General features: G+C 38.0%; 1 protein-coding gene across 6 annotated transcripts in view; it reads left to right on the top strand.

The window, feature by feature from the left end:
- The first annotated feature begins 338 nt into the window (after positions 1–338).
- The window catches only part of Foxp2 (forkhead box P2), a 502,382-nt gene continuing 474,736 nt past the window's right edge, over positions 339–27,984 (top strand). For 5 of the 6 annotated variants that reach the window (XM_085683588.2, XM_085683587.2, XM_087901631.1 and 2 more), the window contains exon 1: positions 339–803. The gene's annotated coding sequence lies outside the window, so the exon portion shown is untranslated. The remainder of the gene's footprint in view (positions 804–27,984) is intronic. The other variant, XM_085683592.2, reaches the window with a different exon arrangement.

A 27,984-nucleotide genomic window follows, 5' to 3' on the forward strand; every position in this document is an offset into this window, starting at 1 on the left:
GCGAGTTGTTTACATAGCAGGTGGACCTGACGTCATCCAGGAGGCTCCTCCGCAGGGCCCAGCAGTATTCTGGCCCGCAATTCCCCCCAACCGTGGAAGACGTTGGTGGGGAGGGGCAGGAGGAGACTGGTGGAGAAGTTCAAACCACTTTAAAAATAAAATCAGCAACAACAACAAAACAACAACCCCAACTACGCAAAGTAAGACAAAACAAGTGGCCCAACAGTACTTGAGAGTCTTCCAAGAAGTCCCTTCCCCCAGCCCGCCCCTCGGAGAAAAGGCGGCTCCGCGCGCGCAGTGTGTGTACAGTTTGCATTGCCAACAACACGCGCGCGCGGCCGGGTGCGCGCGGCCGCCGATGCACGCACACACACACGCACACACACATACACGCGCGCACATACACTCACACACACACACACACACACACACACACACACACACACACACACACACACACACACACACACAGATCCGGGTTGGGGGGGAGCTGCAGCGCGAGACAGCGCGAGCCTCCGAGAAAGCGCGAGACACGCCGGCGCGTGCTGCTCCCCGGACGCAGCTTCGTCCCGGCCGGAGCCCGGCGCCACCCGCAGTTGGCCCGCTCGCGCCCGTTCAGGGCATTTATGCGGCGGCCGGGTCCTCCCGCCGCAGCTTCCTTGGGTCCCCCGACCCCTGGCGTCTGCCCGTCTCGCGGCCGCGACTGCTGGGACTCGAACGTGGGTGTGTTGTTCGGGGGCTTCTGCCTGGGCGCGCTGCGGGTGCCACCTCTCGGGACTCTGCCCACGGGGTCTCTGGTTGCGGTAAGTTTCTTCGCCCACACTCTGGCGCTCTGTACTCAGCCCTCCACCCTGTTCCGATCACAGCCACTCGCGACCGGACTGCCACTTTTCCTCCACGCTGATCCCGTCGCGGCAGCAAAGTTTCGCCCCAGCGCCTGCCTTTCTGTGCTGCGGAGCCACGGTGACATGTGTCAGGTTTCGACATGGGGTCAGGGTCGTTCGGGACCCAGCATCGCCACTTGTTGTTCCTTTGGATTTTACTTTGTGATGGGGGGGAAAAAGTGCAGAGCAACGAGATTTCTCTGTGGCTCCCGGGTAATTTATTTATTTAGTTGGTTAGTTTTGAATAACCAGAATGTTGTCCAGAGAGACTAAGGCTAGAGGAAAAGATGTGTCGAAACACCAGATGTGTTTGTTTACTCTTTTTAAAAAATGTTTGTTGTCTTTCTCTTTTCCTTCCCTCTCCCCCCAGGGAGGAGAAACAGTAGTAAAAACATGTGGTGGTTAGAAGGGCACACTTTATTGATCAGACGGCTGACCTTTTTTTACTCTAGCAGGCAAGTGCATGCTTCTTCGGTCTTAGGCACTTCTGTGTTCATCCAGGAACCTGAGAGGCATCTAGGGGACACTCCTTTTCTCTCTAGTTAAGAAACTCCTGGCCCCTGGTGACGCCCGAGATAACCATGCATTTCTCGGGCTAGTCCTGGTCGCGTCTTCCACTTGTCCGCGAGCCAGCACAGCGGGCTTCCCTCGGGATCTGCCCTGGTTTTACTTTTATTCCACTTTGGAAAGTGCTCCTTGCTCTGCGAGTGGGTGTCGTCGCGTCTTGCTCCTCCTGAGGGAGGGCTCTCGTGGGAGGGGCGCAGACACCTTTGTGAGGATGGAAGGACTTCTTCCAGCTTTTTTTCTTTCTTTCCTTTTCCTTTTTTTCTTTCTATTCTTTATTTTTTCTTTTATCTTAATCCTGTAATCCAATCCTGAGTGGATGGGACCAGCACAGAGCTGGGGGAAAGCCTCTTCAGCCACTTCTACCCCTTCGCGTTCACGTTCACAGAGAGGCACGTGTGTCTGTGGGAGATGGCCGAATCCATCAGGTGGTCGCAGGCACATCGAGCGCCCCTCTCATTACCTCTTGGTCAGATGCGCCCCGCAGTCCCATCTTAAAAGTGGTCCCAAGCTTCTGTAGTGCTTGAAGGAAAAGTTGCCCTCCTGTCCCCAGACCTTAAGAACCCATAGGTAAGTTTCTCGGACCTGAAGAGAAAAGGGTCATGCTTTTATTAGAAGAAACTTTCAAGACAAAGATGTTTGCAGGTTTGTGTCCTTTGAAAGTGAAAATCAATGTACATTTTGCAGAGGGTTTAGTCCACAGGCCAAACTGGCCAGGATTTGGGAGGCTCCGAACAATTGGGAATCCCCCAAGGAACTAGACCCATCTGTGTGTTTGTATATTCAGCTCTTTAAGCAACAGATTTAAACCACTTGGTGGACAGCTGCTGTCTGCCAGGCTCACATCCTCCCCCACCTTTCCTCTCACCACGTGTTGAAATCCACTCAGTTCCTTAATCTTGCTGCTCATTCCTCGAATGCTGCTTGCTCCCAGGTGGGCAGACATTGGCCATGTGAGCTGCCTGGAGAGGCCTGGGTGAGTTCTCAGAGGGGACCTGAGAGAGAGCTGGAGTATAGAACAGCTCCGTGGGAGTGTGTGAGGTATGCAGTCACTTTCAGAAGCACTCAAATAGTTATCTCCCCAACATAGCCACCAGGAAGTTGGAAGGAGAGTTACTTAGTAGCAGGTAAACCCTGAGGGAGAAAGCGATGCTCTGGTGTCAGGTAGCAGAACTGGACATTTTCCAACTGGAAGTATTTGGAGAGATTTGCTTTAGAAAACAAGTTTGCCTGGAAGGCAGATCTGTATGTGGTCTCCCATCTCCCAGCAGTGAAGGGAAGAGCTTATATAAATGTGGGCCTGCATCTGAGGGAGAAACTGAAGTGAAGGTGGGCTCCCCAAAACGTTCCTCCCAAAGTCTGCTGTGTGCCATACCTCTTGGAGGAAATGCTTTATATTGTGAAGAGGCCTGTTTATCTTTTCTGCCACTATGAGTTATGACTAAGGATATTCTCAGTGTACTGGAATTTTTAAATGCAGTGTTTGTTTAATGTTGCTAAACACCATTTACAATTTTGATTTATTTGTATCTCCATTAATAGAGTGCATATAGTTACATGCACCGTGATGATTAGGGCCATCATATTTTATGACTGCAATAGAGTTTTAGTTCCCTGCCCTCAATTCTTCCTTCCTTGTATCTCTTCTTCCATCCCCTTTTTGCTTAAATGGTTCATGTTCAGTAGCTATGCAGCTCAGCATTTCTTTAAGAAAGGCATGGGGGCATAATTGTTAGCAAAAATTAAGTGAAAGAAAATTTAATTGTACTTTATAAAGAAAGGAAAAACCTGTTGATATTTCCCTCTGGGTATGTGTGAGGGAACACAATCTAAAAAGGTCCTCTCGAGGTTCACTTTTATGTCTAAACAGTAGAATTTATTAAGAAATATTTTTTGACATTCAGCTTAAACGTGATTGCAACAGATAGATTGCACACATAAATGTGTCCATTGCCATTCATCATATATTACAATAGATCAAGTAATTACAAGGAACATGCATGTGAAAATAATAACTATACACAACTCATTTGTTTTTCCATCATTGCCTTATATTTTTGGATATTGCCACAGAATTCATACTTTTTTGGTGTGAAAGGAAACCTTAAGTTATTTGTAAAAGAAATGTACCGAATTATCCAGCACTGGTGTTTCCTTTCTTTAAACTGAGGACAGTGCAGTAGTTTTGCTTTGAAGAAACTTGGCTATTATCTAGAAACTTTAAATAAGAAGGAACTCCTCATAATTAGTATGTGAGGAAAATAGATCAGGGACCAGGAAAACATTGATATATGTGTACATAATCGATAATGAGAGGTTAGATTCTGTTTGTTAAAGTTTCAGGCACAACTCTTTGTGCGTCACTCTCAGATTATATTTTGTAGAAAGCATATTTAAATATGTAAAGACAACCAGCTGGTTTGGCTCAGATTCTTACAGAATATAACAATGTAATGATTAGAGTAAAAAAAAAATACCAGATATTTTGATGGCAGGAGAAAATGGGAAGAATACAGAACCTAATTACATAAAAGAAATCATGTTTGATATGTTTTAGGAGTGAAAGTTAGCTTTCTCTGGCCAATACCTTTGTTTTTTAAAATATGGACAATCTCATGGTGAACTGACTGCAAGTTATAACGCTTATAGAAAACTAAATCAAGGACAGAGACATGAAATTTCCACCTTTCTGTATGAAGTCAAAGAAAGGCCCTTGGCTACAGAGAAGACATGGTAATAATCCTTTCCACTTACTTATCACTCATATTTGGCACACTTAAACTATTTTATGTTTTTTTGTGATAATTTATTGTACTTGTCTGTGTGGGAACCGAAATGTTCTGAGTAGTGCCCCCAAATGAAACTCAATGAGATTTTAATATTGGTGTAGAAGTTTGAAAGCAATCTTATGTGATTCCTCACTTGTAGGGTTCCAAAAGCCCGAGCAAATCCAACCCAGAATGACTGCACTCTAAGGGCTTCTGTAAAAATTCACACGGTGGAAACTTTACAGAAATGTATTCCGGTGTTCTTGGTTTGCAGACAGTTCAAAGCTGATTCAGAGTCTACATACTGTTGTTAGTTCTCTTTAGAAGAAATAAATAGTTTCTAGGCTCAGCCATTTATCTCTTAGATGCTCTTAGACTAAAGTTATATCACTTCGGTCATATTTATCAAGGAAAATAATTTACTTTTGAAATTTTGTTTGCTGTCTAGATTTCTACATGAGGGTCATCATGTTCCCTGTTACTGCTTTCTCATGGTTTGGTTCTAAACTGTCAGCTGCTTTGTTTATCAGAACTGCAAAGTGTACTGATAGCTATTTTTATTTGTCTTATCTTCCATCATAATTTAGCATTGCTGGGTGGGCTGCCTACAAATCTGATTAGTACTCTTTTGTAGCTGATCATTGGTTACATGAAAATTCATTAATGGTGATATCTATGAATCCTCATATTGTCTAGGGCTCTTCCCTTGTTTCTAATGTTGCTTAATAAAATAAATGGTTATTGTCACATGCATATTTCCATGTCTTCTTACCTCTGATTTATTGTACATACATTTCTTTCCTGTGCCCTGTGTCTTCATCCATCGTCTACTCTGTATTTTCCTGACAAAACAAATGCAAAAGTAAGTACTTATGGTGAAATGTAAAGGAATGTTATTTCTCAGAGGCCAGAGGTAAGGAATGAGATGCTAGAGAAGGTTTAGATTTGCTGCTGTATTCTTGCTAATATTAAACCAAGAAACAAACAGCACATGGAGCCTTTCTTCTAGTGATCCGGCTCTTAGTTTTGTACGTTAAAGCTATTTTAAAAAATAATTTAATGTCTCCTCAAATATAGTATCAGTCTCTGTTGGCTTTATTAATTTCAGTAAAATGTCTTACTTTGTAGTGAACTGATCTTCAGTTTGTGTTCTCTGAAACAGAGAATAGAATAAACCCTGTTCCACTTTAGAAACCATGCTATATATAAGCGATTTACAGCTAATGATTTACCCTTTCAGTTCTGTATTGCAGTTGTGAACTTGTTCATTTTCTCTCACGTGGCATGCATTTGTTCACTTTTTCAACTTACTGCCTACAATTGAAAGTATAAAATCATTCCAGTTCATATTCATCTATATACAATTTTATTTTAAAAGTCTTTTCCCCATAAGCCACCTGTGCTGACCCTGGTTAACCTTTGGATTGCCGTGATTTGTGAAGTATGCATTCATGAATTCAACTTTCCAATCAGTTCTGCTCGGCTCTCTTCCTCTTCTGATTCACCAAGGATGTCACACCATTCCTCCCCTTTATATTGATAGCTGTGTCACTTGGAACTGACATCTTCATCCTTTTCTGCTCTGGCAAATTATTTTCATTAGCAAGAGCGAATAAGATTTAATGTTGAAAAAGCACATCACTGTGAAGCAAATGAATTCCCAAGGGGTTTTAAAGCTCTCAGCATTTTTAGTTTATTAATGTTCTTCAATCCCCTTCAATTTATGTCTTGAAAGACTTAAAATATACTTTGTGAAGAGAATGTTGACTTAAAATTTATTTAAGTTTTTAACAGTTGCTTTTAAAGATTTTCTCAGCATGTCTAAAAGCTTCTAGCATTGTAATGTCATATTTTTGGAAAAACAGGTCAAGAAACTTTCTCCAAATTAAAAAAAAAATCCAGCTAGCAAGAACATAAAGGTGTTTCTTTTTCCTGGTATTCATTTATGTTTTCCTCCTCTGATCTCAACTTCTGTGTTTACTGGGTGGCGTGTTCTGTGAAAGACTTTGTACTGTTTCAATGTTTATCTCTGATGAGAACCATCATTTTGTATTTTTTCTAAGTCGTAAGGAAAAAGTAATCTTGCTTCTTAATGTGTAAGACAGGAGGAAGGAATGAAAGGTTTCTTTCTGCCTGGTAATGAGGAGAAACCTACAGAACACTATCCAAATATCTTAAAATCTCACCACCTGCAGGTTGTCACAACTCAAAAGGGAGCCTTAACATCTTTGACAATTAGTCGTCACTGTTACTTCACCCAAAGTTTTGGTTCATTTCTTTCTAAATCCCTGTGTTGACCTTTCAATTCCTTCCCCCAGCCATTTGGAGTCTGCCTTTAGTTTAGCAAAAACGTCAGTTCAATGGGTGTTCACTATACAAGCCGAAGCTCTGGAACTGGTCATGTGCACCACTAAATATTTCAGTCACTAGGTTTTGATTTCCACACACCCCTTCGTTCTCCATGGGGACAAAACTCCTTTAGCATTAGAACCTGCTAAGCTACTCCTCTATTCAACATTTGATATCCCACTAGGCCCATCAGAACGAAGAGACCTCATGTAAGGTCTTACTATTTTTCTCATTACAATGTACTCTGCCCTTATTAATGTTGTTCAAAATAGAATAGGCTGTTTCCCACCTAGGCATGTGGAATGCTGTACTCTAAGGTGTGTTTGCCAACTTCAGCTCCCTGCTCAAAGTATCTAGACTATAGAACACTCTGTTTTCATAAAATGCACATCCCCAAGGACTATACTCCATCCTTTTTAGGGCATATTATTTTTCTCCATAGATCTGCCATATACTGGAATTTATAAAAGTTCCTCCAGTATGATGTATATTAAATGATGATGTACATCCGGTGTGTTGTGGTTTTCCATGATGGTATACACCAATGTGGTGTAAAATAAGCAATAAAATAATCTTATTTTATAGAGTGGTGTTTGTTTGATTGTGATTTATAGCCAGCATATTGTCTTTTCTATGATGATATAGATTCAATGTGACATATATTCAATGATGTTATAATTTCAGTGTGATGTATTTTCCATGATGATATACATGTTATGTGTGCCTTCATGATGAGGTATATCGTGTGTGTGTGTTTGTGTGTCTGTGTTTTCATGATGATATATATCTGCTGTAGTATATATTCCTTGGTGGTATATATTCACTGTGGTAAATATTGCATGATAATGTGGCTCCAGTGTCATTTACATTGCATGATGGTAGACCTTACATATAATGCATATTCCATAGACTTTCAGGTTTTGCTCTGTTCTTTAATTGCACTTAGAACAGCAGTTTGCCTTGGCTAGGAACTCCATAAACCAATATTGAATGAAGAACTTTCCAGGAGACTCAAGGTATTCCTTCCAACTGTATCATATCTCAACTTGTTTTCATGCCTTCATAATATATTTTTATTATGGTTTTTCATCCGTTAATATTTGAATGCTATACCACATTGGAAAAACTATTACTATTGTATTGGTGAAGTCATTGCTCTTGTCTTTGGTGGGTACAAATTACCAGTTTCCTGTATCTTCAGAGTTAGCCCCTTGCTGTCCTGGAAAATGCTATGTAGACCAGGCTGACTTTGAAGTTATGGCATTTCTTCTGTCTCTCTTTCCTTCTTTTTATTCTTGAGAAACAATATTGCATTTTACTGATAAAAATGTGAGTAGGTATTTTTGATTTTAGACTTATTTAGACCAACTATCAATGGGTGAGTGTTTCAACAAAATGCATTTTAACGCAAGTTAACTGGCATATTTTGCATTATATCTTAAAGAATAGTATCAATACTATCTATACATGTTTCTAATAGCTATAGATTCAACATATTATAAGTAAACCAGGTTTTTCTGGAACTGATTGCAGAGATATGGAGGGAAGTATGAATAAATCAAGATTATATCTATATGGAAAGAATCTTACACTTTCATAATTAAAAACATCATAAGTTAACAAATTCCTCTATCTATCCATCTATCCATATGCACATCTTTCTGCCTTAAACAGAGCAAATTGAAGACTTATACTTTGATGAAAAGTCCATGTCTCCAAATTTAAAACCTCAGACAGTTTGTTGAAATTGCCCATGGCTACTGACACATGAATAACAGATTCAACGCTCAGTGTAATGCCACACAGCCATTTTCTTATAACTGCAAAGCACTGACGATCTCTCTCAGTACTATGGTCATAACTAATATTTCATTAACTTGCTTAAAAATTATTCTATATTGCAGATATCTCAAGAATGAGAATAGAGTTTCTGCTATTTTCTATGGCTAAGGAAGGAGAAACAGCACTCTACCCAGACTGCCTTGTCTTATTTTTCCCCTTCTTTCTTCCTTTATTATCCCCTTTGTTCAATAATGTTTGAGAATCTCTGAAACAAGGCAGCACCATGACTTATTCACATTTTTTTCTCTTCCCCAACAAAACCTGCCCCCCTCCCAGCTTCAGCTCCTCTTTCCCTGCTCCTTGAGTACTCAGTGTCTTCCATGGCTCCATCCAATTATTCTATTTGGCAATATATTTTGTCACTCTTGGAAGAAAGAAACATTGCATTCAAAGATATTTTACTGATAATTTTGCATATCAGAATGAGAATGGTGATGAAAAATTTTGAAAATATCTTAATTGCTATCCCAGATAGGAAAAGTAGCCAGCTTGGCTTACTATGCAAATCTCCATGTTCAGAACCAGAGGCCCACATTTTGGTTTGACAGCTAACTATATCTATTATTGTTGTGTGATTTTAGATGATACTTCCTCCAAAATTAAAAAAAGATACTGGATTAGTTTTCAGATTACTTCCAACTAAAGCATCTTATGAAACATATGGAATCAAGTCTGAAGCTACAAAATATTCCCTACTTGCTAACACATAAATTTATACATAAGAATGAAAGAAGAAAAATACATCTGAAAATAGAAACAATGCCAAGAAAAATTATCATTACTTTGCTTCTATTATATATCATAAAATACAATGATTCACTTAAAATTTAAGGCTGTTTTTCATGTTGTTTTATCCTGTAAGGTCTTTAGATCACTCTTTTCCCAGACAGGAATCAGAGCCTCCTTTTATTTACCTCCTTTTATTCAGCCAGGATGCTAAAACAAGGGTGAATGATATGTGGAGGTGATGAACAAAGGTCAAGAAACGTGCTGAACCACTTGGAATTCTCTTCTCTGAGGTTCAGAGAATTCACATACTATAAATAATTAATTTACTCACATTTTGTCCTGGTCCTCTGTCGAGGCATATATTTAGCTGTTGATAATACCAAAGCAGAAATAGCTGGACATGTATTTGATAAACTTTGTCTTTTTATAATTAGTTTAGAGAGCTGGCCAACTTTCTCATAGGTCAAGATGCTTTTTATCTTAGCCTGATGATCTGAGTTCGATCCTCAAGACTTACTTGTAGAATCCTAAAAGTTGTTTTCTACCCCTCATATGTTGTGGGTTGATTTTTATTTATTTGGCACAAACGTAAAGTCTAGTTTGTAATTGTCTCCAACTTGCCTGTAGGCCTGTCTGTGAAGCATTTTCTTTATATATAACTGATGTAACAGTCAAATCATGGAAGGTGATTCCATATCTGGGCAGGTGGGGCTAGACTACATAAGACAAGTATCTAAACAAGCCAGAAGGAGCAATCTAGTAAGTAGAGTTTTTTCCTGGTTTTTGCTTCAGTTCCTGTCACCAGGATCCTACTTTGGCTTTCCTTGTTGAGTGTGACCTGCCACCCAAATAACCTTTTCCTCTCCAGTTGCTTTTACCCATGGTATTTATCATAACAAAAGAAAACAAACTAAAGCAGAAATTGATACCAGATAATGGGCTGTTAGTGTGGTGTATAGGAGGGAGGAGTGTGCAGAAAAGACCTTGAATATTTGGAGCTTAATGGGCTGTTCTGTTGTTGTGTGGAAGATAGGAATGTTGAAAGAACTCCAGACAATGCAAGCCCTGACTTATAGTTTCAGAGGGAAGCAAGGACTCTTTGGGGGCTATTTGTGTGATATTTTCTATTTTCTATGAAACTGGTAAAAATGAAACTCGTTCTCCACTGTGACAGTAGATGCTGGTCTGCTAGTGCTAAAGAAAAAACTTTGATTAGTAAGAGACTAGCATCCTGAAGGTGAAATCTTCTGAGAAGTATCCCCCTCCTCGAGTTAGCCCATAGAAACTGTGGTCTAGAGGAGCCTAAGGCCATATCTAAAGCTGAAAGCAGGACTTGACAAAGTTCGAGTCTTCTATATGGTGTGTAAAAGGAATGGCGGGCTACATTCCCACCTGGAGCCTGGCTAGCTCAATCAGTAGAGCATGAGACTCTTAATCTCAGGGTCGTGGGTTCGAGCACCACGTTGGGCATCAAAGACACTCCACATGGAGCTTACCTTCTTCCCAGCATTCTGTTCTGTCTACCCCGCCTACCTATGTTCTGACCTATCAGGCCAAGCAGTTTCTTTATTAATTAACCAATGAAAGTAACATATAGACAGATGACCCTCCTCCATCAATGGTGCTCGTTTTGAAGTCATGAATTTAAGTTAAGGCTTGACTCTTTGGGACACTAGGAAGATCTATTGATGAGTGTGCATTCCCAGTAGCAGTGTGGACCCCCAGGTTATTGGAAATCCCAGGACTGGGATGACCGCCAAGGTCAGCAGTGCAGATAGCCTGAGCCTGCCAGACAAGCTGTGTATGTGTTGGCAATGGAAAAGCCAGAGGACTGGAACTGCCCAGGTATATTGGAGCTCAGAAGATCATGAGTCCTAGATGTCAGACACTGGACTTCAAGATTGGGAGGAACTTGTTGGATTTTGTTTTGCTTAAATGTGATTGTTTTTATGCACCTGTTCTCCCCTTTTGGAGGTAAGAAAGCTTTCATTTGTTTTGGTTTTTATAGGAAACCACAGTTAAATGATTTTAGAATTTTAAGGAGATGTTGAACTTTCAAAGCATTGGATTGGGTTTTTAAAAAATGTTGTGCTGTATTAATATAATATTGACAGACATCTTGGGCACAAACACGAATGAGATAATTATGGCTTAACAGTGATCTGTTCGTGTGTAAAATTCGCAAATGATGGATTATATTGTTTCCTTTATGCCAATTTCATACAAACTTAGGCTTGCGTGTGAAGAGACAATCTCAGCTGAGGAAATTCCTCCATTAGATGACATGTCTGGGGCAAGGAACATTTTCTTTCTTGCTATAATTTCTTGATTGCTGACTTGATTGATGTAGGAGAGACAAGTTCACTCAGATGCTTCCATCTCTTGACAGGTGAGCTTAGGCTGTATAGTAAATGTAGCTAAGAAAACATGGAGGAGCATGTTAGTAAACAAGCATTCTTCCACAGTCTGCGCTTCAATTCCTGCTTTAACTTCCCTCCAGGATGGGACATAACCTGTCAGTCATATAAGTCTTTCCCAATCCCCCAATGTTGGGTAGGTTCTTTTCTTTTTTTCTCAACTAGACAGAAGCTAAAGTCATGCAAGCAAAGGTAAGCAATTTGAGAAAATGCTGTGGGCCTCGCCTGTGGAAAGGCAGTGAGAAGAACTACAGATGAACTGCTTTTCTCAACATTGCTTGGCTCACAAAGAACCGGGATTATTATACAGTTTACTACAACAGAAGTTTTACCCAAGTCTCTTGAAATGGTTTTCTTCTTTGCATGAGTATTGCCGAATGTTTTTGAGTACCACAACAGTAACTTGCTTACTGTTTTTCATCCCTAACCCTTGGCTGTGTGATGGATAATACTCATTTCAAATGCACTTATTAGGACAAGAATATAGTCTATCACTTCAGGGCCTTTCTTTGTCTCATTTAGACCACTAGAAAAAGTCAACAATGTAGGAGAAAAGATACAAGCAGTTCTACCTTCTCAGGAGGGTAGGCAAGAATTGGTAAGTCTTTAGAAGCGCATAAAGTTGCAGTCATTAATATTTCAAAAGACTTTTCCTTGTCACAAAAATATACATTCCTGTATACAGAATATACATTCCAGTGAATAAAAATAAAATTACCTGAGAGTCTGATACCTATTCCAATTAAAATAGTGGTAAAGTATACCTAACTTTAACTTTAAACTTTTGGTATGTGGATGTTTTGCCTACATGAATTATTTGTGCATCATTTGTGTACCTGCTGCCGGCAAAGCCCAAGAGAGGTGGTAGATCCCCTTGAAGTGGAGTTACAGATGGTGATGAGCTTCCATGTGTATATTAAGAAAAGAACCTGGCTCCTCTGGAGGAATAGTAATCCTTTTAACTGATGAGCCGTTTCTCCAGTCCCTACTATGAGCATATTTTGAGTTTATGCATATGAAAAATATGACAGCAAATATACAGAACTCATGGACCATGAAATAAATGGTTATTTGTTATCACAAGAACTGTGTTTATTATAGGAAGATATTTTAAAGCTTGAATGTGAATGAATAATTTTACTTTTACAAGTCATGAAACAGTGTAGATGTACTTGTTTATTTACAAAAAGAAAAATTATTATACATTTGAATAATTTTTATTTTTATTTATTTATTTATTTATTATAAACGAATTTGAATTCATTTTAAGGTAACATATTTGTTTCTGTATTTGACATCCTCGTGTTTTCCTCAGAAAATAATCACCTTTAATAGGATTTGTTAATGAAAATTCATCTTACAACCTTAATCGTTCATAATCATTTCAAGTTCCTTTCTCCATTTTCCATCATATTTTTGGTATATGGTAAACTTTATTCTATCTCAATGTGATTCTTTACATTTTGATGAGTATAGAGCTGCATCCCTTGCCAGCACAACTGAAATACAGGGCCGCTTCACTACCTTCATTTCTTCCATATATCTACCTCTTAGTAGTCCTCCCTGATTCCTGCCCTTGGTGACCACTGAGTCTTAGATCCGTCTGTGTGGTTATAAGTTTCTTGTCATTGCCAGAATCTATTTGATTTTTTTCCTTTGTAATTGCCTAGGGTTTTGAATTCTCTTGATTTTCATTCAGATACACTTGTCCGTGTGTGTGTGTGTATCTGTATAGACACACACATATATATCCATGCATATAGATATATGACCAAGAAAATGCTGACCAACCTATGCATATATATGAACTGAACAATATGTACATATATAATATATATAACAATATATATATGAACAAGATAATAATCCTATTTAACAATATCTATGACTAGTCTTAGGGTTTTGTCAAAGTTCTTCCCAATCCTAGATCCACTATCAGTCTCTCCCTCTTGCTCTCATTTAAAAAAATGTCCTTGTTCCCATAGGTGTTTATTTTTTATATCTTTACAGTCTTTGGAACTTTTGTTTGATTGGAATAGATGAGGTCTATTCATGTAATTATGTCTTTCAAAAGAAAGAGGCTCATTATCAACTATTTAATAACACTCAATTGTTGATTCGTCTCTCAATCAGTGGCCGCATTTCATTTCAACTACACACACACTCATGGAAAGATTAATAAGAAGAATACAAGAATCCGAGAGCAGAAAAGTATCTTTGAAATAATAAAACTAAATTAATTCTCTAATTCCTATTCAAAGCCTAATAGAAGTGTAGCTTGGCGATTGTTATCTGAAAGTGTCCGGCAAATTGTCTATGGGCAGCAATATATACAAAAAGGGAATGTCCAGAGGAGCTTTGAAGAACAAATTATGAGTTTGAAGGTACTGCAGAATATTATTTTAAGATGTGTTATATTTGTTTATGCTGTGGAATGTTTGTTCAGTGATGCATAGATATGTTTGTTTCTTTTATGTTGCATTTGTTTAACTTCACGGCTTGCTGTGTAGCTGGGTGACTGGCCCCAGATATCCTCTTCTCCTCCTCCTCTTGCTCCATAATCTCTCTTCCCTGATTTCTCCTCTTATTTGTTCTCTCTGCCTGCCAGCCCCTCCTATCCTTTCTCCTGTCTCACTATTGGCAGTTTAGCTCTTTATTATTATTTATATATTTTGTTATTATTATTTATTAGGCGTTTAGACAGACAACGGAATGCAGCTTCGCTGAGTTAAACAAATGCAACATAAAAGAATGAAATACATTTTTGCATCATTAAACAAATGTTCCATAGCAAAAAACAAATGTAGCATATTTTAAAATAACATTCCCCTACAGAAGGGGATACATTGAAATGGAAATGAAGCCAGCATGGTAAGATAGGTGTGAACATGGACCGTGTGGCGTTGTGCCTGCTGTGTTTGATCTATGTGGGCATCTGAATGTAGAGGAGGAACTGACTTTATGTAATCTTGGAGAATGGCTTCCTAGCACTTCTATGAATAAACAAACAAACAGAACGTGCAGTCATAATGTCCAGTCCAACATGGTTTAGTTGCTGTAAAGTTCTTCCTTACCTTGAATGACCTCAGTTGTAGTCAATTAGCCCTCGCTTTGTCTTTGTGTCTTCAATTTACCCAGCATATTTCATAATATAACCTTTTGTACATCTGGAGTTGCCTTTCTCAAGAGTTTTTTTTTTTTCTGTCTTTCTTGGTCTAATGAATTCAGTTTTCTTAAACATTATGTACCAAAATAATGCATTTAAGAAAAATGATATTTCCTGAGTTTTGCTTGTAACATGTATTAAGGGGTGAATAGTATACAGTAAGCATGGTCTGCCCAATATTTGTTAGCAAACTAATTTCTTTTGTTAACATTTCTGTCATTTATTTTATGTAAGTATCAGTTAGTATAGAATGGGAATCATTTGCTTTAATATGTGTTTTGTATCTTTGTCAAATTTGTGACTCTTTAATCAGTTTTATATGCTGTCAATTGTTCAAAGAAATTCTGATCTTTTTGTTTGTCAGAAATTGTGCCACCAATAACTACTATTAATTTATTATGTATTTCTTTCAATTATCGTTTAAAAGATTGGCCAGAAAGTATCCAATAATAGAGCCCGTGACTCTGACTAAAGATGCACACTTGGGGAGTTTCTACGCAGCGATGAAACTCCAATTTAGGAAAGCCAGTGATGATAAGCAATGATAAGCAAGAGGCGTCTCCTCCGTAATCCTAGGCTTTCTATTTCAATGGCCATCAGCAATTAATACAGATTAAAAGAGGCAAAGTACTTCTGCTTGCAAAATATGCAGTAATAGGAGAGATCCATGGAATGTATCTTTTCTCAAATGTTGAGAAAATTTACACAAATAGTAAATGTTAGCTAGGAGAGAATTTCCCCATATTTTCTTAGTTCAGATACTCTGATCTCCTCAACTAGTAACAATTCAGTAACAGAAGCAAGTTTGGGCACCACTTATTTTTAACAAATCTGTGCCTGATTGGTTTCTTTCATCTATCCATCCATCCATCCATCCATCATCCATTCATCCATTCATCCATCCATCCAACTCCCAAACCATCTGCCTTGTAGCCTGCTTTAGAATTTTGTTGAAGGTAGTGATGAGCTCACTGATCTTTATTTTCTAGATATCTGACTATTGTAAAACAGCAGCAGCAGCAGCAGCAGCAGCAGCAGCAGCAACAACAAAACAAAAACAAAAACAAACAAACAAAAAAATAAAACAGAAAAGCAAAAGCAAGTTTGTTTCCTGAATGTAGTGTGTCTGTTCTCTTTGTCCCTTTGAGATTATTAACTGTGGTTCAATGGTAACACTTACAGGCTTTCTAACAAATGTATTAAAATTTTGATACTGTGGTTCTCTACACATTTAAAGTGACATCTTTTCTTAACCTTTGATTTTCTTATTAATTACACTTGAGACTTTATTCCATCATCATATTTTTTCATCATATTTTTAAAAAGTCAAACTTACCTAGGATTGAAGAGGTTTCTTTTCTTTATCTGATGATAATCGACATTATCACTAAATAGAAGGCTTAGTTCTTCCTTAATATTTTTCCCACACGTAAATAGACAGTGATATGACCACAGAAATGTTCCTTGTGGTCTTTCACAGTCCATTCATTGCATTTATAACAATTTTGAGTCATGTTTCTATGTTATTTATTGTCACATGAGTAGCAAACTGAATACTCCCAAAGAAAGTCTAATCTTTATTTTTTTTAAGTTTATTTTTATTTTTTATGTGCATTGCTTTTTTTTTTTTTTTACCATGGGTGTCGGGTTCCCTAGAATGGAAACTACAAACAGTCATGAGCTGTTATGTGGATGCTGGGAATTGAACCCTGGTCCTCCAGAAGAGCAGTAGGTACTCTTAACCACTGAGCCATCTGTCTCTCTAGTCTCCAGAATGCCTAATCTTCCTTTATGTACATTCTAGGTTTTTTTTTTTTCTGGTTTCATTTTTACTGGTTTGTTAAAGGATCATACTTTACTTTTGATAATGTATAATTTTAATAAATGAAATATCAATGCTACTCTTGATTTTAGTGTTTTATACCACGATATTGTATGTAGCAGGGGTCAGCATAATGTCTTTGTAAAGGGCTAGATAAAAGTGTTATAGACAATATGAACCTGTTATCTCCGTTGAAATTATTCATTATAGTAAATATAAGGAGATATGCATGATATTGTTATGTATGAGTGTGGGTGTTACAGTAAGTTTTATTTATGGATATTTTAATTTTACTGTTAGATCAAATTTATATTTCATAAAATATAGAAGTTCCTTATGTTTTTATTCAACTGAGTAAAACCCATTCTTACCTTACAGACTATTCAAAATCATGCAGCTTAATGCCTGGACTATATTCTGCTAAAGACACACAGATAGAATTATGCAGTGGATAGTCTATTCCTAAAACCCACAACACATTTCAATTTACTTGCTTGAAATTAAAATCTTAAAATAACCGTAGATATCTAAGAATTCTGCCTAAAGCTCTTTCATAAAATAGTATTTCTTTTTTCCATGCAGTTAAGTCGGAAGTAAGTAGTTTTTATGTATTCTTTATGGAGAAGTTGTCAGCTAGTCAGTAGTTTTTAGATGCCCAATTTTAGGCACCATTAGTATCACAGTATGTATTGTAATCATAACATACAACTGGTTGAGTCATTAAATATTTATATAACGGATCAAGAGGAATGCATCACCATTCTGCCAGAGGTTGGTGCACAGCAAAATGTCAGGAGCATCAGGTAGGGAGGATTGTTAGGCAGCACCACAGCAGGTTTCAGGAATGCTCACATACTCAGTTGTAAGTCAGAACTAATGTAGACTGTGAACACAGGAAGCCGTACTGAAGCATGTGGTTAGAACGAGCCCTTTGAAAGCTGGTCTCACCAGGATGGCCACCTTTTTTTCATTTGCTGCTGCTAGCCTTTAACTAAGAAGGCTTTCCACCTGTGTTTGCACAGAGTGGCCCATCATCTGGATTTTCATTTGCATTGTTTACATGTCCTGGTATTTCTCTATGCTGCAAAATTTGTTCTGATATTTGCTGCATATTTTGGAGGCTGATCACTTAAGCTGGGGGTGATGGGTGGCGATGAGAAGACAGGTCGTAGGAGCAGAAGGTGATTTTCTTCGTATTCTTTCTTCCTTGGCTTCTTGCTAAGTAGCGGAGAATGGAATACTTTCTCCCTTTCCCTCTTCCTTCTGTCTTTAGTTCCCCACTAAGAACATTCCACACACACCTCACCTCAATGAGGAATTCAATCATAGAAACAATATTTCCTATGTTTAACAGTTGAGCTAAAAATAATTTTTTAAATTTTTGTATGTATATATACATATATATTCACTATGTATATACCTACATACATGCACATACTCATATATCTACTAGTCAACATCTTAAATAAATAAATTAATGATGTTTGGCTTCCAACTAACTGTTTATTCACCTCTACTATCTTACAATTTGAACTCATTTTGAAGTTAAATTCCTCTTATGTGAATTCCATTCTTTGTTGTGTTAAGGCTTAGAAAACTATTTAATTATGTAATACTGCAATTCCTTGTGAAATAACGCAGACCAGAGATATATGAACTTTATTATTTTTTGAATGTTTAAATTTTGACTAATTGACCTAGGTGGTCATTGTGTGGAATGAACTTAGTTTTATGATAGGACACATGATAGTCTATCAAAGTTTTAGTCAGAATGGGCTCTCAAAAGAGATTATAAATAAAGCATTTTGGGAAAGAAAATCAGGCTAATGTGTTATAGAGTTAAGAAAATAAGAAATGAAATATTTATGAGAGAGGGTTTGGCTATATGAGAAAATATAGACAATACTGTGGTTTTATTACATTACTTACAGTACTTGACCTAAAAAGCTAAATGCAAAAGACCTAATGTAGTCAGGAATTAGGGCTGCTGATCTAGCTAATGAAATGTGATTCTCTTCCTTTCTGTGTCTTTCTTTCTTCCTTCCTTCCTTCCTTCCCTCTTCCCTTTATTCCTCTGTCCCTCTCTTCCTCCCTTCTTTCTTTCTTTTGGTTTTTCAAAATGTTACTAAAGGCTAGAGGTTAAGGAAATCCATGTACTTGATGGAGAAAGCAATTTAAATTTAAGAAACACTGAACTGAAAACTATTGATCGATGTATTTAGTACATAGCCCTTATTCCACAATCAATTACACTGTTCCTTTCTCTTTTGTAATCACAGTTTCTATCAACAACACTTAGTCAACTTGCCTACGTGGCACAATTCTACCAATTCCCTGTTTGCAGAGGAAGGGAGAAATGCCAGTGAGCCAGCCCTAAGCAGCCCTAAAGTTGTGGCATGGGAAGAGCTGTCCCCACTAATTGTCTGTCATGCGTGGGTGTGGGTGGGGGAGAGATCCCCCTTGTCCCGTGCCCCTCACCACCTGCAACAGATGAGAGAGCTGACTCTCCCCTTACCAGCTCCAGCACTCAGAAAAGCAGGGCCTGTTCCTTGACACCTCTTGGTGGGTGAGGGAGTTGAGTTTCCCCTAACCTGCCTCAGCACTCAGGAAAGTGGACCTCACTTGAGAAACATAATATAGCTGACCCTATTGACTGGGTTGCAGGTAACTGGCCCGGAGAATGTGAGCATGGGAGATCTGATTCCGTGGCTCATCTGCCATATTGTGGTGTGGGCAAGGGAGAAAATCCCCACCCCCGCCTGTGGCAGGTGGGAGAGCTGGGCCTGAGGTCCTAAGAGCAGGAGGGCTGTTCCTGCCCCTCACTACCTGCAGCACTCAGAAGACTGACCCCTACATCTCATGTGGGCAACCTAAAGGTATAAGTGTGGAGGAGCCAGCCCGGGGGGAAAGCAGGAGAACCGATCCCACCCCTTGCTCATCCCTGCAGGGGCTAAAGCTGGAGAGAGTTCACCCTGGTGGTGAAGACAGGAGCGCTAGACAGTCGACCAAACTCAAAACTATGCAGACGCAGGAAAAGGGTTATGAGTTGGGCAAGCCCAATGTCCACCCCTCCTGGGATTGGCTGGAGCACATGAAAGAGCAGATCCTGCCCTCCCAAAGCTGCAGTATCTCCACTACACAGGGCAACAACAGGAAATCCAAAAGGTGTCCCAGTGAGAGCACAGCATCGATAGTAGCAGAAAACGGAAGCCTTGAACCAGACCAATGAGCCTTCAGTGAACGCCTACACATAAAGCCCTGTGAATAGAAGGGCTTACTGCATAGCTCACTGTGTTATACTGCAGTTTAACTGCAGTTAACCGGGACGAGATCCCTCCATTTTTTTTTCTTTTTCTCTTAAGTTTTATTTTATTTTATTTTGGGGAAGAGGCTGCAAGGGCAGAGGGCAAATATGACGGGATGGGAAATGAATGGGATCGAGATTTCGTGACGTGAAAGACAAAAAGAATAAATAAAAAGAAAGTTAAAAAAATTAAAAGGTCTCCATAATATCAGGTTGTAGACAAGCCTGTAAGGCGTTTTTCTTAGTGACTGATGAAGGAGGATCCAACTCACTGTGGGTGGTGTCATCCCTGGGCTGGTGGTCCTGGCTCTAAAAGAAAACAGATTGAGCATGCCAGTAAGCAGCACTCCTTCATGGCCTCTGCGACGGCTCTTGTCTCCATGTTCCTGCCCAGTTTGAGTTCCTGTCCTGACTTCCTCTGGTGATAGACTACGATGTGGCGGTGTATGCCACATAAACCCTTTTCTCCCTAAGTTGCTGTTTGGTCATAGCATCATAGCATCATGGCACTAGAAACCTGAACTAAGACAACACCTAAGTAAATTATGTCAAATCAGGCTAAATATACTGTTAGCTGTAGGGATCAATCGTCATTTGTTACTAGGATATAAAAATATTTATTCAACTAAAAAGTTCTAGTACAGTTTAGCAAGATATTTTTTAAAATTTTTAAGCATGATTCTGTTGAGGAAACGTCTTGGCTACAATATAATTAAGTCAAAAATTTCACTGTTATTTTTGCTCTTCACAAGACTAATTTGGGGGAAACTGGTACAAGGCTGAATACCATGTCTGATCTGGATTTTCTGGTTCTGAGTTTGTGTTTGACTGAGTGGAACAGAAACCTGCAATTTCATGTATAAAGAACAAATTATGTAAAAAAAAAAGGTATATTACTAGAGCTCTTTAAGTAGGAAAGAGTTGGAAAAAATTGTGAGAGGGAGTGAGACAAAGGTAATTTTGCTGTTAGTCTATTTAAAGGTGGAATGTTTTACCTGTGCCCGTTTCTCTGGAGTATTCCCCCAGAACCAAAGTCAAGGCTTCTGTTAAGGTTTCTGTGTCCATGATTTTTACTGTATGCATTATCATAATGTTTTACTTAAAACTATAAAAAAATAAAGTGGAAGTTTGAAATTTTTCTGAGGATTCCACTAAGTATTTTGAAAAAAATAAAGTTTTTTAAAGCTTTCTCATAGAGAAACGTTGTCTCGAAAAGAACAAAACCAAAAAAAAAAAAAAATAGCTTTCTCATCTTTGTTTGTATCAACAAACTGTTTAGAATTGGAAATTCATTTATTTTCTTCACTGGAATGAAGTGTTATAAACATCATTAACGTAGGATTTGAAATTGATAGAAAATTGTGTTCCAAGATTAGTGTTTAAAGTTAATTTACTTGCTTGGATGTTAAGTGCAGGGGCTGTAGCCACCCGCTTAATCCATTGCTTTCAGAACATTCCCCGTGTCCAGCGAATCACAGCACAGAACATGAAGACAAAATGATGCTGTGAATCTCTTCACCGCTAAATTCAGATACTGCTGTGAGCTCTCAAGTGATTTGACTGTGAACATTTGACTAGACCTACTAGCTTTCATATTTGTAAAACGTTTACAGATAAAATGATTCTTATGTTTCTACTTGGATCGTTATATCAACTTTATAGGAAATCTTAAGGAAGATACATCATAAGCTTTTTGAAGACAAGCGCATAAGTTACTGTCTCCCCACTATTATATAATTAGCAGACCCCAGACCCCAGAGTTACCTCTTTCCTTAGTTCATATTCTTTCTTATGGATGTATCACACTGGTCCTCAGGAACTGGACATCTGAGTTTTTGAATGACTGTGGATGTTATCTGCCTGGAGGTCTTCTAGGGCCTCTCTTGTCTTTGTAGCTCGGTGAAAGCCTGGCTGGGTTATCTGTTAGAGATGTGAACGCTACAATCCTGGGAAATTGTAATCAGACAGGTGGGGAATAAATCCCAGGCTTAGCCAGAGCCTGGTCATATGACTGTGGGCATGATATTTAATTTCTCAACCTAAATCATAAATCTTCAAAATCTATAAAGTATATATGAAAAAAATATACTGTTGAACTTGTCTTCAAATTAAAAATTAATGTGTGTCAGTATTCTACACAGTAGCCGCCCCAATTCAGTTGTAACTATGCATTTAAAATTCCCTTTTTAGCCTCCCCACCTTTCCTGTAAGATTGTTTTAAGATTGTTTTGATTTCCTATTTAAAAATAAAGTTTCCTTTGTGCTGTATGTTTTTTTGTCTTATGAACTAGAGTGCTGGGTTTATGAGGCAACTCTTTGTGTTAAAGAGGTTCCCTCATGACTCTGAGAGTGACGAGCATCTGGAAGCAAAGGAAACATCGTTACCAGAAGCAGGGGTATCAAGTTCCTTGCTTTTTGCCCCCTTTGGTCAAGCAGTTCACTTACAACCCATCCAGGAATATTCTTTGGAGGAAAATATGATTTCATCGATATGCTCAGAAGTCAAATATCATCTCTGCTTGAACCAATTTATTCTTAGAAACTGCAAACCTGAAGCTTAAAAATTAATTTTGTGTTTTGTTTGTGGTATTTGCAAGTGATATTACAATTGTTTATTCATGAAGTTCTCTGAAGCTATTAGATGTGGCAAAACTAGACGTCGCCCTATTTTACTTTCAGATTATTTCACTTTTGCAACATTTTCTTTTAAGGCTATATCAAAAGCCTTCAACCTTGATTTGCTTTTAAATACAATCATTTTAGAATAATCACTTAATCATTCCAAAATGAAGTAGTTTTGAAAAAAAATTCTGGAAAATAAATAATAAATTAAAGAATCTCCAGCTCTGAATGTTGTTTTGACTCCAGTTAGTGTTTTTCTCGCATTCCATTAGTGGATTTAGATAGCGTGATTCCATGCCATTTATGTCTATGGTAATGTTTTGTTGTTCTGAATTCTGTTCTTTCTGAAAACTTTCTAGTCTTGTATCTAAGGTGAAAATTGCCTCTCAATTATGCTCTATGTTAGAGGAGCCATTTTTTTGGGTTCTGAAGTGAAGCAAATTTTGATGGTTTTCTTTAATAAATGAGATAGCCTTCTTCAGCTGCAATTTGAATCCTCTACCTTGTGATCAGTAGTCTGGATCATTTTATCTTGTGATGCGAACTCTGTCGAGGAAGGTTCTGGACCGCAATGCCACATCTTGAGCATCCCATTGGCTACCATGAAACATGCTGTCATTCGGGAAGTTAGATTGGAAACATCAGGCATTTCCTTATTGATTTCAAGCAGTAGAAATGATTTAGGAAGATCATTTAAGGAAACCTTTAGCTTCTGTGTCGTCTTTGCTCTCTAGTACCAAGAAAAGGCATGGGATAATACAGTCAAAGGAGCAAGATTCCTTTTCCCATTTCTCTGGAAATAATTATTTGCTGAGATGATATGTGCTCAGAGTAAGAAAGGTTTGGCAAGTAATACATATTCTTTAGCTCATTGGAGTTGTAAGCATATGTTAGTGATCCTACAATGAGAAGCACATGCTTAAAAGTGGTTACTGTATGTGGGTAGTAGCTATTCTTATGCCATATTGTAGCACGGAAAGGACTTACTGATTGGGAATAATTGAATCTGTGCCAATACACACTTTTTTTTTTTTTTAGTCTTTCAAGATCTAGTTCAGCCTTGCAAATACCTTTCGTAAAATGTTGGAATTGGTATGCCATTGTACTTACTTAAATTTAATGGATGAGTAATGATGAACATTAGTTAATTTAAATATATTTAGCAAGTAGTGAAAACAAATTGCTGAGGCACATCCCAGGTCCACACTCGCTGTTCAGAAGGTTAGTAGATTTTGTTCCTTGCTTTAAAATATGCCCATAGTTGTGGCATATTTTAACAACATTTCCTGGACGAAAATGTGTTGTAAGTATGAAGCTGGTTAAACGTCCAGTAAAACATGTTGGTGCTTTAGTTTTGGTGTTAACATCAGGGATAGTTACTTTAGAGCGGTTTGATTTGATCTCCAGAAGTGTCTCAATCAATTTAGACATGACTTTTGCTTCCCAGCCAGGCCTGGTGTCTGAGTGCATACAGATGTGTCCACTCCTTCCCATCCCAGGCCCCTCTCCTTTAAAAGCAGCCATTTAGATTTTTACTATCTCAGGTGTCTATCTCAGGTGTCTGCAGTTGTTGCTATTTTTCCTTTTGACAAGATATTGTGATTTTTATTTATATTTTTATCCCAGTATTAAAATTAAATATTGTAATTATTAAAGATATTAATACATATCTTACAACCATGATGTAATTATTTTTACAAGTTGAGCAAATATATAAAATGGTATAAAATATTATCTTAAAGTATTTATAAATTTGAGACTTGTAATATGTCTAAGATAACATTTATATACAGAAATATGTTTTGCAACAACAATAATAAATATGCCCTGTATTCTCCAAGTTTTATGACATACATTTACTTATTTTTCCATCATTTTGTTAGTGAATTATAATTTGGTGGCTATGACAAAGCTATTGATAAGTTAATTTTTAGATCCATGAATGCCTATATTGGTTTAGAATATTATATTGTCTTGCTTCTTTTAATTTGCTGAATATAGGTTACATAGGATGATGAATTATAACACTATTTGTCTGCCCCATTTTCAAAAGAAAAATAGGACTTTATACTTACTTAACACATGGAGCCTGAACAAATTATTATCAATTAATGTACAAGAGAATGCCTATGTCATTTTTGATATTTTGCTTGTTATTGTGTGTGTAGGTGTGTGTGTGTGTGTAGAGGGGGGGATAAGCATTCTGTATGTTTATCTTCACTGTTAGCTGTCCCTCAGTGGGAGACACACCAATGAGCTCCCAATTTTGTTTTTGCCTTGCAATTTGTTTTCTGCAGTGAAGCAGGGCATTGCGAAGAGCTTAGTGAAAGTTTTGTTTTGTGACTATATTTGTTGAACTGATTTTAAACACTTAACAAATCTGCGTGTTGCTTTTTCGTTATAAAAGGTATGTGTCAAATTCCTGTGTTTCTTCAATGTCTTGTGTTCTGTCCCATCTTTGCAAAGCTGTTCGTATTCTATAAATCTCAAATAGCAATTCCCTTTTCTGGAACATGGCGACAGGCCTTGAGTCAATACACATGTTAAAATGCAAAAAGGAAGTTTTAAAAGTTCTTATTTTTATAAGATTGAAAAATTTTAAAGAAACTTTACATTGATTTTATATAAAAAATCAAATAGGTGAATCACCTAAAGTTTGTAACTTTAAGGAATTTTTGATTTATCACCATTGATGGTGAAATGCTGCTGTATATATAAGCTGACTTACAATCATAACTGTGACCTGGGCTGTATTCATTCCAACCTTATTTCTTTTCATATGGCTTATTTTAAACTGTTGTTTTTCAAAACTTACCCTAAAAGAATGTGCTTTGTTGTTAAACGATAAAAAACAAACAAGCAAACAAAAAACCTCTCAGACCTCCACTCTCTTAATTTTATCCGAATGCAAAATCCCATATTTTAAGATAGGAATCTCTTCTTTTCCTGGGTGCTTTAGGAATTTAGGATTGAGCATGTGCTGTGACATATGGTGCATTTTCTGTCCTATTTTGTATACCAGCCCATTAAGAAGAGAAAGTGAAGTAAGTGATCTAAAAATAACTCTGCTGTTGGCCTAATTTAACAACAACATAAAAAACTCCTCTGTGCATAAGTAAGGTTCCACACTTGCCTCCTTGCTGGAAAGGCTCTGAAGCATTCTGCTACTTCGGCACACAATAACACCTCATTTGGCATCATTGCAGTCAGAAAGACCATTCAGAGTTTATTTTTCTGTTAGTGGTATTCTGTGCTAGCTCTTATCAGTACAGCTTCTTCAGTCCAGATAGACACACCGAACTGAGAATTACACCTAGGCACGTTTTCTCTTTCTAATAGATGTTTATTTTCAATAAAAAAATCATCTTGATATGATTGAATTGTTGATTTTTGAAATGGCACACAAAATAACACTAAACACGAAAGTGTAGCCACAACTTCAAAGGTTCTGCATTCTAATTATTTTACCTGTTAAAGTCATTGCAGTCATCACAGAGCCCCATAAAAATGGTAACAATCTGTAAGGTGGAAACGATTTCTTAGAGTTTTTTTTCTCATGCCATGGTTAACTCTGACTGCTTTGCAGACGGTTGATGTCAGCAGTACTTTCTGGCATTGTCTCTCCGGCCCCTCAGAGTCCTGGGCATATCAACCAGAAGAAAGTGATTCTTTAAGTTTGAGGCTTTGGACATTTTGGACATTTTGTATGATAATCCATTCAATATTGATTACAGACCCAAAGTGCCCCAGAGCTTGACTCAGGGACATCAATAGTGAATGATGCATTTCTTCCTGGTGGGGGAACTGCTCATCCTGATGTGTTTAAAGGCTTTTGCACTTATATTCAAAGGAATTTTTATTCCTTCCATCAGAGCTTTAAGAATTTAGTAGTGAGCATTTGCTGTGGCATATGGTGCATTTTAAATTTTAAAATACTTTTGAATCCTACATAAGCATTCATTCTCTGATATGTTGACTGGTATGATCTTAGAACACTTATAAAAATACTTCAGGCTCCAAAAGATAAGGTATGGAGCAAAAATAAGAAAGAGATTTTGTTAAGGAGTAACATGAGCCAAGGACTGGAATGGTTTTGGCCATAAGGAACAGCCCTGGAATGGAACTGCCATAGCAAGCTGCTGTCCCGATGGCTTGCAATGCACCCTACTCTCCCAGACCTACATGCTTGTGGAATCCCCCCTCCCCCGTGAGTCTGGTGTAGGAATGTAACTTGTTTTGCCCAGTGGGCCATAAGTGACTATGATACCAATAAGGGTATGATAAGTGCTCGCATGTATTCTCCATTCTTGGAATGCTGTTGTCCCCATTTGAAGAATCCTTGTATAGTCTTGAAGACAAAGAACAAATTAGACCTGCTTCCTCGGGGAGCATTGTCCATAGCTGACTTTAAACATGAATTCAGTTGCCTGAGTGAGCACATGCCAGATGAACACAAAACTCTAAGAAATCCCCCCCACTCTCTCTCTATATGTATGTATGTGTGTATGTGTGTATGTATGTATGTATGTATAGTATATATATGTCTATATAAAATTTATTTTAAATGTATATTTTTGTTTTAAACCACCATATTTTAAGCAATAAATAAATGATATAGAAGCTTATCTAGACATAGGAACTAATTTTTATGTTTTCTCTGTCTTCCTATTGTAGAAGTTACTTTGTTAACCTTCCTTCACCATTTACTGTCCATAAAACATGGCATCTGGTTGCAGACAGTTGAAACATTACACGTAATACTTTTCATTAGTTTCTCAAGAAGGGAGGGATGTCAGATCAAGAGAAGTATTCGTAATTATTCAAGAGGATTGTACTTGGTATGTTCTGGGTGAGATTTTACTCTTTACTAGTTTATGTGATGACTGTATCTTCATGGGATTGACTCAGCTTAACACGATAGAAGTTCTGGGTCACAGATGCTTCCATAGTCAAAGAGGGTTATGGAGCAAGTACTTATTCAAACAGATGTTGTTAACTGCTTAGATGGACTGTTGTTTGCTCTAGACAAAAGTTGTTATAGGCCTAGAAAAAGGACAGAGAGCAGGGGTAGTCACTAAATCAGTCTCTATAAGATTTAGTAGACATGTCAAGATTATGTTTCTAAGCTGAGGCTTTATATTAAAAAAAACTACTCCAAATGTGATTGGGAGATTTTTTTTCCCTACTGAATTAATGGTACTTTATAAGATGAAATAAAACACCAAACAGTGACGTAACCATAAGTTGGAACTATTGCCTGCATTAACAGTGACTAAGGAGTTAGACAACTACCATTAGCATAAGAAGAACCAAGGAACCTGAACATGGTCCCTGTCTTACTAATGGCTGACATCCAGTGTTGCTAAGGAGAGTTCCACGTAGCCTGAGGATACAAGTGGCCAATGTCCGGAGAAGCAGAATAGGAAGGTTCTAGTAGACTTAGGAAGAGTATGTGAAGAAACACCATGGCAATGCTCTGGATATTTCCTAATGGAGTTGTGGGGCATTTGGAGGAAT

The sequence above is a fragment of the Myodes glareolus genome, chromosome 25 (genome assembly GCF_982192425.1).
Source record: "Myodes glareolus chromosome 25, mMyoGla1.1, whole genome shotgun sequence".
NCBI lineage: Eukaryota > Metazoa > Chordata > Mammalia > Rodentia > Cricetidae > Myodes > Myodes glareolus.